Source organism: Ochlerotatus camptorhynchus, unplaced genomic scaffold (genome assembly GCF_037179485.1).
Source record: "Ochlerotatus camptorhynchus isolate MF236.1 unplaced genomic scaffold, CSIRO-AGI_Acam_v1.1 ptg000006l, whole genome shotgun sequence".
Taxonomy (NCBI): domain Eukaryota; kingdom Metazoa; phylum Arthropoda; class Insecta; order Diptera; family Culicidae; genus Ochlerotatus; species Ochlerotatus camptorhynchus.
In genome coordinates this window covers 2418667-2431332 of record NW_027040498.1, presented here as the reverse complement: position 1 = coordinate 2431332, position 12666 = coordinate 2418667, and the positions used below count along the sequence as shown (strand labels likewise).

At 39.3% G+C, this 12666-nt stretch overlaps 1 protein-coding gene across 1 annotated transcript in view; it reads left to right on the top strand.

The window, feature by feature from the left end:
* LOC135717574 (uncharacterized) overlaps window positions 1–12666 on the top strand; it is a 1030279-nt gene that overhangs the window by 529933 nt on the left and 487680 nt on the right. The window lies entirely within an intron of this gene.

The window sequence follows — 12666 nt, the reverse complement described above, 5'->3', positions numbered from 1 at the left end:
ATAAACATGTTTAAATTAACCTTGATTTTGTGGATGTGTTAGTTGCTGCACAGTTCCATATGGGGCGATGTTATATATTATGTCAAGCTCTAATGGGGTGGGAGGAGTTTGTCAGGTTTTGTGACAAACAATGACTTGCAAAAAAGCAAACGTCATGAAAAGTGGAAGGAAGGTAAATTTAACCACACTTCAAATTAAAATACTGTATAGTTTGAAATGTATGAATAATATAACCTGATATATCAATATAAATGCAGGAATACAATTTATTAAATGAAATATATAATAATGGAATTTATACATTAATATTGATGAAATCATCCATTTAGGGAGCGATAGAGTAAGGGAGAGTTAAATGTAGCAGAGCCACCGAAGGAAGTTTAATATAATAATATGGAGGCAAGATCCTGCTTCACAACAATGAATTTTGTCCCATTAAAAGAAAGAAACTCCTGAAACAGGAAATGAATTATTTTGCGTACTGTTAAGCTAATAAAATAATATAATATATTAAAATGTAAAATTTTAAAGAGGCCAGACGTAGGCTGAAAAATAGTAAATTATTCAATTCTGCTAAATTGGCAACACACTAACTAACACAACACGTAACACGAAAAAAAAAGGGCCCATCATCGCTGACCGACTCTTCTCATCAGCCCTCACCTTCGCAAACAACGTGACTGCAATTGCATTTTCCATCGAGTGTGTTGTTTCAGGCATAAGCTTACATCATCTTCTGTCGAACTGCAAGCATAGCGGGAAATACGTTTATTTTGCCGTGATAAACCAAAAGAAAGTGGATGAAAAGATTGTTGCGTGAGAAGTCATCCAAGCATGAATCATCCACTCAACCTTGCTACCAACATCCATGACATCTCTACACTCACACTACCATTATTTGTTTTCCAATTCAAGCTTAACAATGCATCAGGTCCCCAGCAACATTGACCGATTTTGCCCTTTCTTGCCGTGTTTGTCGAATAAAATGTTAGATAATATCTTGTTTCATCGCTCTGTGTACTGAAATTAGCTGAGAATGTCTTAACTTGGCCGTGAGGATGCAAAGAGAAAGTCGACGAAGAGAAGCCGTAAATGCCATCTAGGACCCAATGCAATGTTCAGCTTGAATTTTTGGACAAGTTCAATTACCGTCCGCCGATCACAAGTTCGGATAGCATTTCGATGATTGTGTTTGTGACGTTGTTTCTAGAAGTGCTAAAATCTCAATAATTAATATTTTAATTAAATAATAGTATGCGATATTTAAATTTTCTACTTAATTCCTGACCGACAAGAATCATCAAACAATTGATCGAATTGGCATTAATCAATAAGTTCAGTTAGTTAGTTGTGAAAATACTTATCTTTTCGATCGACGATGAACGAAAAACTGGCAGCACCGGCCCAATAACAGCAATCGGTTGTTTTTCTACTCTTTCTCGTAGACGAAGATCCTCCGGCAGCAGTTCAGCCCCACACCAATAGAGTTCTCCAGATGCACAAAAGTGTGCGTGAGACCGCGCGCTACCTTTTTAAGTAGTTGTGATATCGCGATACCTTTTTGTTTCTTCTTCTTCTTTATTTTTATGTATGGATGTTGGATTTTAGTGTTCGTGAGATTGCGCTTGGAGATCTCTATACATTTTACTCCACTTCTTTTTATTCCTTCTCTTGGCAGCACTAAACCTGGATCGGGTAACATTTTGCTCCCAAGTAATACGTTGAAAATAATACCTCTGACATTTTTTTTCGCCCTGGTCAGTCAAGAAGATCTACCGCCGCCAACTAAAGCTTGAACCGGGTACCAGGGACTTCCACTATATACCCGCGGAAATGGTCAGCAAACGATGCCCTGTGCGTTTTTAGTATGTAATATGTTTTATTTGGATATACTAAATGTTTGAAGCCATGCGTCATCAAAACCATAATCGTACTCACCAAATCAATACACCCGGGAGCGCATTCCCGATGCTTCCACGCATATTTTTCTCTAGTCATTTTTAATCAAGTCTTTCTCCAGCGATTCCAAGCACACAATAACTTAATATCACTTTTTTTTTTCAAGTTTACTGGGGGTAAATCGAAAATCTAAAATTGCGACCGTCACGAAAAGGTGTAATTTTTTGAACGCTATAAGCTTTGTCATTTATAGATGAAATTAAAATCCAAATAAATCAATCAATAGGAAATACCTTTCGTAAGCTGTTGCAATAAACGCTTTTTCAATTTTTCATAAAAAAAAACTGGACAAATAAAAAGTGAAAATTTTATCACTGTTTTCATGAAATGAGAACCCCCAAACCCAGTCCTCATAATGAAGTACAATTTGGTTGCACATCGTGCTGCTTGAATCAGAAAAGTTATAAAACAGCGCTGCTAATGTGCCTCAACTCATTTTCGCTTCGGATGGCGGGTAAGCAGCAGAAGCAGTAGGAAGGCGGTTCCTGCCAAGCGCGCAGGGTTCGAGTTTTGCACCTCGAACTTTGCGCGTCGGTCCCGTCGAGATCACTGGCTGCTGGTAGCAGCGTCGCCTCGATGGCGCAAGCGCTCCTTGGCTGAATGGTAACTACAAATCTCGTTTACTTTTCGAAAGGACATATCAGCTTTTGTAAACAAGCATTTTATCGTCGGTTTGGCATAACTAATAGCTCGCCTCATATACTAACACCACTATGTCAGGTAGGGGAAAATTTCTCATGGTAGTATTAGCATGTGTGGGCGAGCTACCAGCTACGCCAAATCGACGATCAAATGCGTTGTTTACAAAAGCTGATACGTTCCTTCGAAAAAGTAATCGAGAAATACTTCGTGGGCTGTGTACCAATTGCCGAGTTTCTTATCGTGACATTTCGAAAGCTATTTTCAATGTTCGAAAATGCTGGAAATTGATCAGTTTGCAATCAGAGCTCAGCCACGGTTACCGAAATTTAACTTCTAGTCGGTCCGAAATAAGCACGCTCGTATAGCAGAGTTATTCGATAACTCATTTGTCACTTTTAACCACGAGATAAATTTAACTTGCCTTGGCCTTGGAAGTAAAATTAGGGCCATCTATAAATCACGTATATTTTTTTGACCAATTAACCCCCTTCCCCCTCGGAGCGTGTTTTACAATACACCTAATACATGGTCGGTCCCAACTTCTGAAACCCCTCTCCTCCCTCAACTACTACGTTATTTATGAAAGTTCCCACTGAGCAACACTGAAAATCAGCAGCACACCACACAAAACGGGTTGGACAATTTCGGTATTGATCATCAATATTTCGCGATCAGAACATTAATTATCGGTACATCTCTAATCTATTGATTAAATTTAAAAAAATCTTAATATGGTTTTTTAAGATTTCATGCGTTTTGTGAACGCACATTCATTATTTTGCATAAGAAAACGGGAACGGGGTGATTCTGTGGTGATAAGAAGGATTTTCCTGCACAGATTGCAGTTTTCTGTTCCAAGCACTGAATTCGACGGTACCTCCATTTATGCTTTTAGATTAGCTATGAAAGTCCCTCCAACTTGGAAAATTATGCTATAGAACGGTTTATACAACACCAGTTTTTTTTTTGCTGATGGGGCGAGGCATAGCCAGCCGTTCGATTGCATAATTCTTCAAGTATGAGGGACTTGCAATGCTTACCTCTTAACATAAATAGAGGTACCGTCGAGTTTTTTTCAGTGCTAGGTTCTGAAATTCGACAGTGAGCGTTCAAAAGGACCTACTTGTAATGTTCGATTCTCTTCATCGATTTTCTGTTTACATTGCTACAGCTAAGCAAAACAATTTAATCTGAACATTGCATTAGGTTCTAAGTAACACTGACAAGATTCTCTTCGTCGACTTTCTCCTTGAATCCACTAGGCCCAGGTATTTTCAGCACACATATCGATAAAAGAAGTTTTTATCTCGCATCTAATACAACAAACAGAACAAGAAACGATTCTGTGCTCAAGTTATTAAGACTGTGTTCCATTTGATGAATGTTTACTTAAATTTGGAAGATGGAAAATTTTCAAATAAACCTGCTTATCCAGCAGACTTATTTTGGAAAGACAAGGAATCAATTTTGATAGACGCTTTCTCGAAAATCAGCCGATCAACAACAGGGATTTTCGAATATCTTAATTTATTTTCGAAGTGTCAAATCAAAGTGAAAATTTTCCAAATGGAACACAGCCTTAGTATTTTTTTTTATTTGTTCAATCGGTAGATAAAAGATGTACCGAGAACTTATTGGAGGGATTCATGGCTAATTGATATCCCGATCAACCATTGGTGCAAAATTGTGCACTTCGTTTAGCGTTTTGAAGTTGATTCGCTGAGGAAACCTTATTTCTGATCAATCTCATTACCACATAAAAATGTCAAGAGTACAGATATCAGTTCTCACAAAACTTATAAGGCTTGTACTCGCAAAAAATGCACCATTTTTATCCGTGTGTAACTTTTTTTTTATCCGTGGGTAAAAATTGATGAAAATCTGGGAATAACTAGTTTAGAGTGAATTGTTTACATGTGCAAAATTTCATAACAATCGGTTCAGTGGTTATTGAGATGTCATCGAAACCAGAAGAAAATCGCCGGAGAATTTTGCGCGCCGTCATGGAAAATCCAACTACGACCATGAGATGGATCGGAAGATAGCTGGGAATCACCCATACAACTGTGTCTCGGGTGGTAAAATCGTTTAAGGAGTACCAGACGACCGAACGGCGGGCTGGAAGTGGAAGAAAATCGAAGACAGCTGACCCTGTGGAGGCCCGGAAGGTGTTGGATTATTTCAAGCGTAATCCGAACCTTTCGATTCGCGACGCGGCTCTGAAGGCAAAGTGTTCCGCCTGGTTCGTTCAGCAAACCATGAAACGAGCTGGACTTCGTGTACTCTCAAGGTCAAGGTCCGGAAGGCACCGAACCGGCGTGATCAACAAAACACGGCGGCCAAATCCCGCGCAAGGAAGCTGTATCGAGAGTGGTTAACGAAACCGATGTGACGCAAAGCAGATACCGGGGCTGGAGTTCTACGTTGCCAAATCATAGTTTGATGTTCCGGAAGACATAAGGAAGAAGAAAGTGGACAAATTCGCCAAAAAATACTTGCTCTGGCAGGCCATATGCCAATGCGGTAAACTGAGTAAACCGTACATCACAATGGGTACCATCAACAGCGAAATTTACCGCACCGAGTGCCTCCAGAAGCGTCTGTTGCCCTTCCTGCGGTCCCACGGAGGCGAGACATTATTTTGGCCGGACCTGGCATCATGCCATTACGCGCGATCGACGTTGGATTGGTACAGAGACAATTACGTTGTTTTTGTACCAAAAACCGCCAACCCCCCAAATTCACCGGAGAATCGTCCGGTGGAAAGATTTTGGGCCATAATGAAGGCCAAAGTTCGAAAATCGTCCAAGGTTGAAGAAATAATAGATGAAAGTGACCAAAAAGGTCGGCTCTACCATTGCACAAAATGTAATGAGGGGTCTTAAGGGAAAGGGTGCGGGCTTTCAGCGATGGAAAGGAAATTGAATAAAGTAATTATGCCGAAACATAATCCAGAAATCTATGCCGAAATTTGTGTCCTAGAAATCTTGAAGTGCTAGGGAATATCAGCCATCATGACGGTCATTGTTGGACGCTTCAATGAATCACCTGAAGAAATCCTTACTCATATCTGATTGTTATTTAGGAACCAAATTAAATAGAATATGTATTCCCATTTTTATGAGGTCTTGAATTTAACCAAGTTTTCAATATCTAGAAAAACGCACGAGAATTTCACTACACAGCTTAACGTAGTCTACGTCAATCATGCGGTCGTGTCTTGTACACAACTCCACCAATTTTTTATTTATTTATGTCGTCAATCAATCGTAGACCAATTATTGAGTGCTTATTAACTATGTCTTATATATTATTGTCTGACGAACCTTGAAAAGAATGCTGTTTTTAGTGTTATTTTATTCATTGTTACATCAATTCATTGGGAATATGCGTTATAGCAGGACATAATTCTATTCAAAGGCCCATTTTTCATTTTTAGCATAGTCTGTTCTTTGATTGTTAATGTAAAACAAATTCCTAATCCTCAAAGAGCGAGTGGGAGCATAAAAATTTATATTTTCTATAATTTCCGGAACATTAACTTTTTGAGCAATAACATCATTTATAAATGTTACCATCTAAATTTATTAACAAACATCGTGATTCATTTTCGAAGGGCAAACAACAAAAACTGTGTTTGAACAGACTCAATGCGGTTTATATATGTATACTGATACGGAGCCCACACTACGCTAAAGTATTCAAGAAGAGGTCTCACATAGGCCACATACAATGTTTTAATAGTGCAAGGATCATTGAAGTGCAGACTAAATCTTTTGATAAACCCTAGCATGTTACTTGATTTATATATAATGTTATTGTAGTGCTCAACAAATGATAACTTAAATGAGTCGAGAATAATGCCTAAGTCCCTTACTTGATTTCACCTTTCAACTGTTTTCTCACCAAAGGAAATTGTGTCATTTACTGTGGCATGCTTTCTTGTAAACGATATAGATATCTTTAATAACGTTATGCTCTAACAAATTCTTAAGTGTAAAACATATCAACTTCTTGCTGAAATAGCTGCAGATCAGATGCTTTCGATTTTTCCATGAAAAGTTTTATGTCATCTGCATATATTGAAACATGAAGCAGCTTCAAAATGTATTATACATTATTGATAAACAAGATGAATACACTGGACCAAGATGCGAACCTTGAGGCACACCAGGTGTTACATGAACGACAGACGACAATTTTCCTACAAATCATACTCTTTGCATTAGTCTGGTATTAAAACCTAAGTTGGATAACTTGAAAATCAACAGTGGAATATCCACTCTATCGAATGCTTTACCTAAATCAGTAGGGGAAATGACGGCTTCGGCATGACAGACTATTTTCGGCAACCCAAATTGAAACGCTAATTTCACTGGATTTTCTTACGAAAACACTTCGCTGAGTGCATTCAAACGATTCTTTAAGCTTTTGGCTTCAATTTGATTATATTTTTACAACTGATAAAAAGTAATCTAGCAGGGTTTTCTTGAAATGAAACACACGCACTACAAAATGCTGCTGATTTCGAGTTGCCGATGAAAGCACAGCTGTTTAACATGCCGCTCAAATAGAAAGGTTGCCGAATAAAAAGATGTTGCCCACAATAGTCGCTCTCACTAGAGAAGGTTGGAGCTTTGTAAAAGCGTTTCAAAACAGTTTTTGACAATTATTTCGACTGAAATTGTTACAGCAGCTGGCAGCAAAAGATTGTAAACAAACCAATAATGCATATGTGTGCGTTCCTTAGAGAAAAAGACTATAGAAAGTTGGCTTAGGTTGCCGAGAATACGTAAATTCCCCTACACGGTAAGAAAAAAGTACCCAAAAGTAAGTTATTTTCACTCATCTCTGCACTATAGTGCAGGAACCCAAAAGTAGGTAAAGCGGGTCAAAGTAGTTTTCATTTACTTGTGTGCAATTTGTATGGAATTTTCCACTAGCTTTCAATCCAAAAGTAAGTTAGTTGTACTCAACAGTAGGTAAGTATGATTATACTCAACGTTGGGTTCCCACACTTAAATACCCCTGTTGGGTGGTTTTGCTCCTCAGTTTTTGACAACATTAGAAGGAGAAAAGGAGGCGAACTATTCAAAAGTAGGTAAAAGTGAACTGGCCGTTGGGTAAACCAAGGCATTGTATGCACAGGTTAAACGGAACCCTTATTTGTACGATGGTGCAAACATATTCTCGCATACGATATTAAAATTTTGGCAATAGACTAATAACTCCTTGCTTTCATTTGTACATTGCGATGCTGTATTCCCTGAGCACTTAAAACTATTAAAATTAATTACCTCTTCTTTTTGGTCCTGAGAGGTCGTCAAATTACGAAAATCGGTAGGTTCTGCAACACTGTTGTCATCTACTTCCTCTGGAGAGAGTGTAATAGATACCGGTGACCGACATTGATAATGAAAGTCTCATTATTGTGTGCTCCATAAACATCTGTGCTTCAATAAACCAATTGATGTGTATATGTTTTAAAATTATTCATTAAATTCCGAAAAACGTGATAGGGTAGAAGTACCAATTATGGCTATAGTTAGTCATTGGAAATCAATTAATTATATCAATCGCTTGCATTAATTTGCAAAACCCTAATCAACACACATGTTTTATAACAGTTTACATAACCTTTGTATGGCTAGTTTTGGTTTTATAGCATTTAACTCAACATAATTCTATGAATCTGTGTTACTTGGGACACCAATAAGTAAAGCTAAAAGTCTCATTGTTGAGATAAAGTGAGATATCAAGTGTAAAGGATTGATGGATAAAGCTGACTTATAATAAAGATAATTATGCTTATTCAGGGTACCCATTATAGCCATAGAGTTCCTTTATTCAGCTCATGTGTGATCCTACTATGGTTATACTGAGGTTGTTCATTGAAAATAGTCATACTGAATAGTAAACGATGTTGATGTATGGCCAAAAGTAAGAATTCCATTGGTTAAATGATAACGAGTTTTAATTTACATGTGTTTCTAACATAAAAAGTGCTTTATAGTCAAAATGGATTTATATTTTGTTCTAGAGATCACTGAAAATTGGAATTTTTGAAACAATTTTAATAGACAAATTTCAAATTGGTGTGCTCTAAACTTAAAAAATATATCCAGCCTTTCGATAAACGCGATTTCATTATACATTTAAATAGAGCTGTGCTCATGCCCGAGCAGGAAAAAATAACTTATTAATACCAAATTCAGGTATGAAAATAGCATATCTGGGAACCTAAATATGGTATTAGTGAGGCTGACATAAGAGGTAAAATACCAAAATACCACCTCAAAAATGTTATTTGAATAACGAACTAATAAATAATTAAGTTAGTACAATAACAGAAGGATAACAGACGCTTTTGACGTTGGATAACGTCTTTCGGCAACATACGGGGGTACAAAATTGAAAACAGTCATTTTGGATGCGTTACGAAAAATTAAAAGATTTTGAACGATAATAACTCAACCATCTCTCGATAGATTTACGAGATAATGGCATCAATCGATTGGAAATATTTCTAGCAATTTGCTGAATGTTTCAAAACTATTGATTTCATTCTGTAAACTATTGAAAAATGTTTAAAAGTAAACCATTGTCTAAAGATGGTGAAAATCGATTGATTTTTTTTTTTATATTCTTATACTTTCTCCAACCGAGACATCAGATGCGAGTATCTGACACCTCTGATATTTTCTGTTCTACTATATAAGCGTCCAACAAGATCGCCCGTTCCATCATTGTCTATCCGATCGTCGACCCAGCAGCAGAGCAGCAGAGCAGCAGTACCAGAGCAGCGGAAGCAGAGCAGCGGCAGCAGAGCCTGGGGGCGAAAGGGCAACTACGCCGAGTGCGTTGGTTCCAGTGCTCTGGTATACTGGGCCGCCGTCATGGAATGCCCAGCTGCTGCAGTTCTCAGTCGGTCGTATTCACCGTCTGCTCCGCAAGGGCAACTACGCCGAGCGCGTTGGAAAAATAGCCCTTTTCAGGGCCACAACATTATCAAGAAAGAGTTTAACGATTAATTTTCTAATGCCTTTCCGACACTTGAATATCGAAAGTTGAATCTTCGCAGAGCCATGGATTCCATTTTTATTGCATTTCTACAAAACTTATTTCAGAATCGAACTCGTCTTCACAGACTGTGTGAAGAAGAAAGATGCATCATCGAGCACAACCCGTTCCGTTCCAAAATCGTCCTCATCACAACCTCCAAAACAACCATCTACCCTCTCGACATCTCGAGTGGATTTCCCGGTTCATCATACCACCTAGCGCTGTTCTACTTGGTAATAATATTTACCCGGAGTTCACCGCACTCGTGGTTGAAGCAAAGCGCCCGGCATGCAAACCGCTCATCAAAATCGCCATCGCCATCCGGTACCCATGCTCGGCATAACCATCATTCCAAAACCACAACCAAAACGGCCCTTTTCAGGGCCACCAATAATTCGACAAAGAGTTAGTTTTGAAGACAATTTCTTTCCAGAATATCACAGTTACACTTAAATTTGGGGACTATACTGGGGTGTGGGAACGCTGGAAGGGGAGATGCTGTCTGTCTTCGAACTACCAACATCATTTCAAAGCTCCTCCAGGGCGACAGAGTAGAGCAAACCCAACAACATCAGCCCAACAAAACGGCCCTTTTCAGGGCCACCAAACTTTCGCAAAAGAGTTATTAAGGAATATTCCTAAAATATAATATACACAATTAAGTACAACACATCACAGACGTTATCCAACGCCAACCCTGCGGTCGTATCTAGTATACAACCCTTCCAACTTTTTTAGATACCAGAATACCATGGTTTGTTATTTTGAAGGTCTTCTAATACCAATTCAATAACTCTTTTAGGTGTTATTGTCTAAAAACTGAGAGATCACAATTTGTTATTTTGGTATTCATTTGATATTTTACAATGAAATATTCTCACGCACTTAGTTCCAACACGCAGTAATATCGTCATTAGAAAGCACCTTTAATCTCGGTTAGAGATACTTTTATTTCACAATAATACAACGTTTATTTGCCGTCGGCCGATCGCGGGGATGGTTTATTTACTAATCCCTACTCTGACTGATCATCTGTTCTGCCTGCATGTAGTAGGAACGATACACGACCACTGTTCGACAGTACGCTAAAGCCTTTCCTATTCACTCTACACAGCTGGTTGTATGGTGCACAATAGCGTAAGGGAGATGAAATTAAGAGTCAACCTGGTTTATACAAGGTGTGGAATTGTAGGCCTAAATGTATTGGTGCACTTCGTTTTTCACTCTGCTTTCTTTTCGTTTCACACGATTCGTTTCTTTCGTTCGCTCAATCACCCTTGTAGTGACGTCATAACGTTTGTTTCGATCGGCGCTTGCATAAGAAATTTAATATCGATTATACAATTTATGTAAGCTACCAAAAAATATGAATGGTTTGCCACTAAATGTTGAGATAATTTATTGATTATTGAATTATCACACTGTAAACCATGAAAAAGCAGCCTGTTTGTGAGTTTTTGTCTCTTTTGAAGTAAAGAGTTATCATAAAATTACAAATCGCCAGCTGATATTTCCCGGCGACTTCACAAAAGAATACAATCAAGCAAAATTATCATGCAAAAATAACTAGGATTTGTTTTACTTCGTATTTCGCAAATTTGCTTTCGAGCCTTATGACGTCGTCACCATCGTCTCCCGCAAAGTTTACATTTTTTCCTCTTCCAACACAAACGTCAGATCTAGATTTCCACACCTTGTATAGACCAGGTTGATTGAGAGTGAGTGCTCGCGTATTAGGGTGGCTCTCGCAACAAAATACATGTAATAATTTAACGTTTGGCGCGATCATAAGCTGGTCGCCTTAAAACCTGCTGGTTTTCAATTCTACATTCTAACTAATTCCTAATCTAAACTTATCTAAAGAATTCAAATTATTGTATTAGTCCAATTGTTTTCTTCTTCTTGCTGCTGATCTGTTCATCGATGACTGCTTTCTCGACGACGTGGGACGGACGCCTGCGTCGGGATGCCATGTGCCATGCGATACCGTTTCATCACGGCCGGTGTAATTCTTCTTCGTGTCGCTTCTGTGATTATTCCTGCTGTTCTTCGGTACGTCGACTTGATCGGTACGGATTGCATGTCGGTGCGTTAGTAGTGTGCCTTCGGGGTTCGATCGATTCCTTGGAGATCAATCGACGGTAGGAGATCCTTCTGATTGTCCTGCGGTTGTCCTCGATGACGGTGTGCACGGGCATCATTCGTCGCTAGAAAAAGTAGGGTGCTTTTTGACTTGAATTTGTGGCCTCCGCGACCGCTCTCAGCTGCGATGACGATGCCCCAACGGAATTCAGTATGGTACTGATCGCTCTTAATGACTCACGAGGTAGCGGTGCGCTCTTACCACTTCAAGGGCTGATCCTTTTGCTGTAGTGACAGTCGTAGAGTTGGCCAAACTCCATTCTGGACGCTGCAGGTTACTGGACCACGGGATGCTGTCAGGATTGACCTCGACGAAATGGAAGTGGTTATTTTCATGCAAGTAAGCAGATGGACCCAGAGACAAACCGGCTACTCCATTGATTGCTTGGCTAAGGACTTCACAGAACTTCTTGACTGGACGATCACACATCTACCTTCACCAACGCATGCTTGTACCTCGGAAATAGAACTCAAGTGGATAAGGGCTTGGACTCAAATTCGAAAGTTGGCTCCATGCGGTTGAACGTCCTGGGGGCCCGGGACCGGGGTAGAACAGCGGCTATGAGGTATGAAACTTCTTTTAACTTTTTGAAATACTGATATAATACAAAACTTAACTGGTTCGTGGAGGCCGCACGGACCTCCGCGGGTGCTTTAGAGATGGCTCTTCGGAAGACCCCATTGCTTGTGCGCACTGCTACTACCCGGATGTTGTCGTCAGAGCCTCGGATTACTTCGGTGACTCGACCAAGATTCCACTTCAGCGGCGGCAACCGCTCATCCATCAGCAAGACCATAGTTCCTACTGTGATATTGTCACGTTGCCTCGTCCATTTCGTGCGATTATGCAGGTCCGAGAGA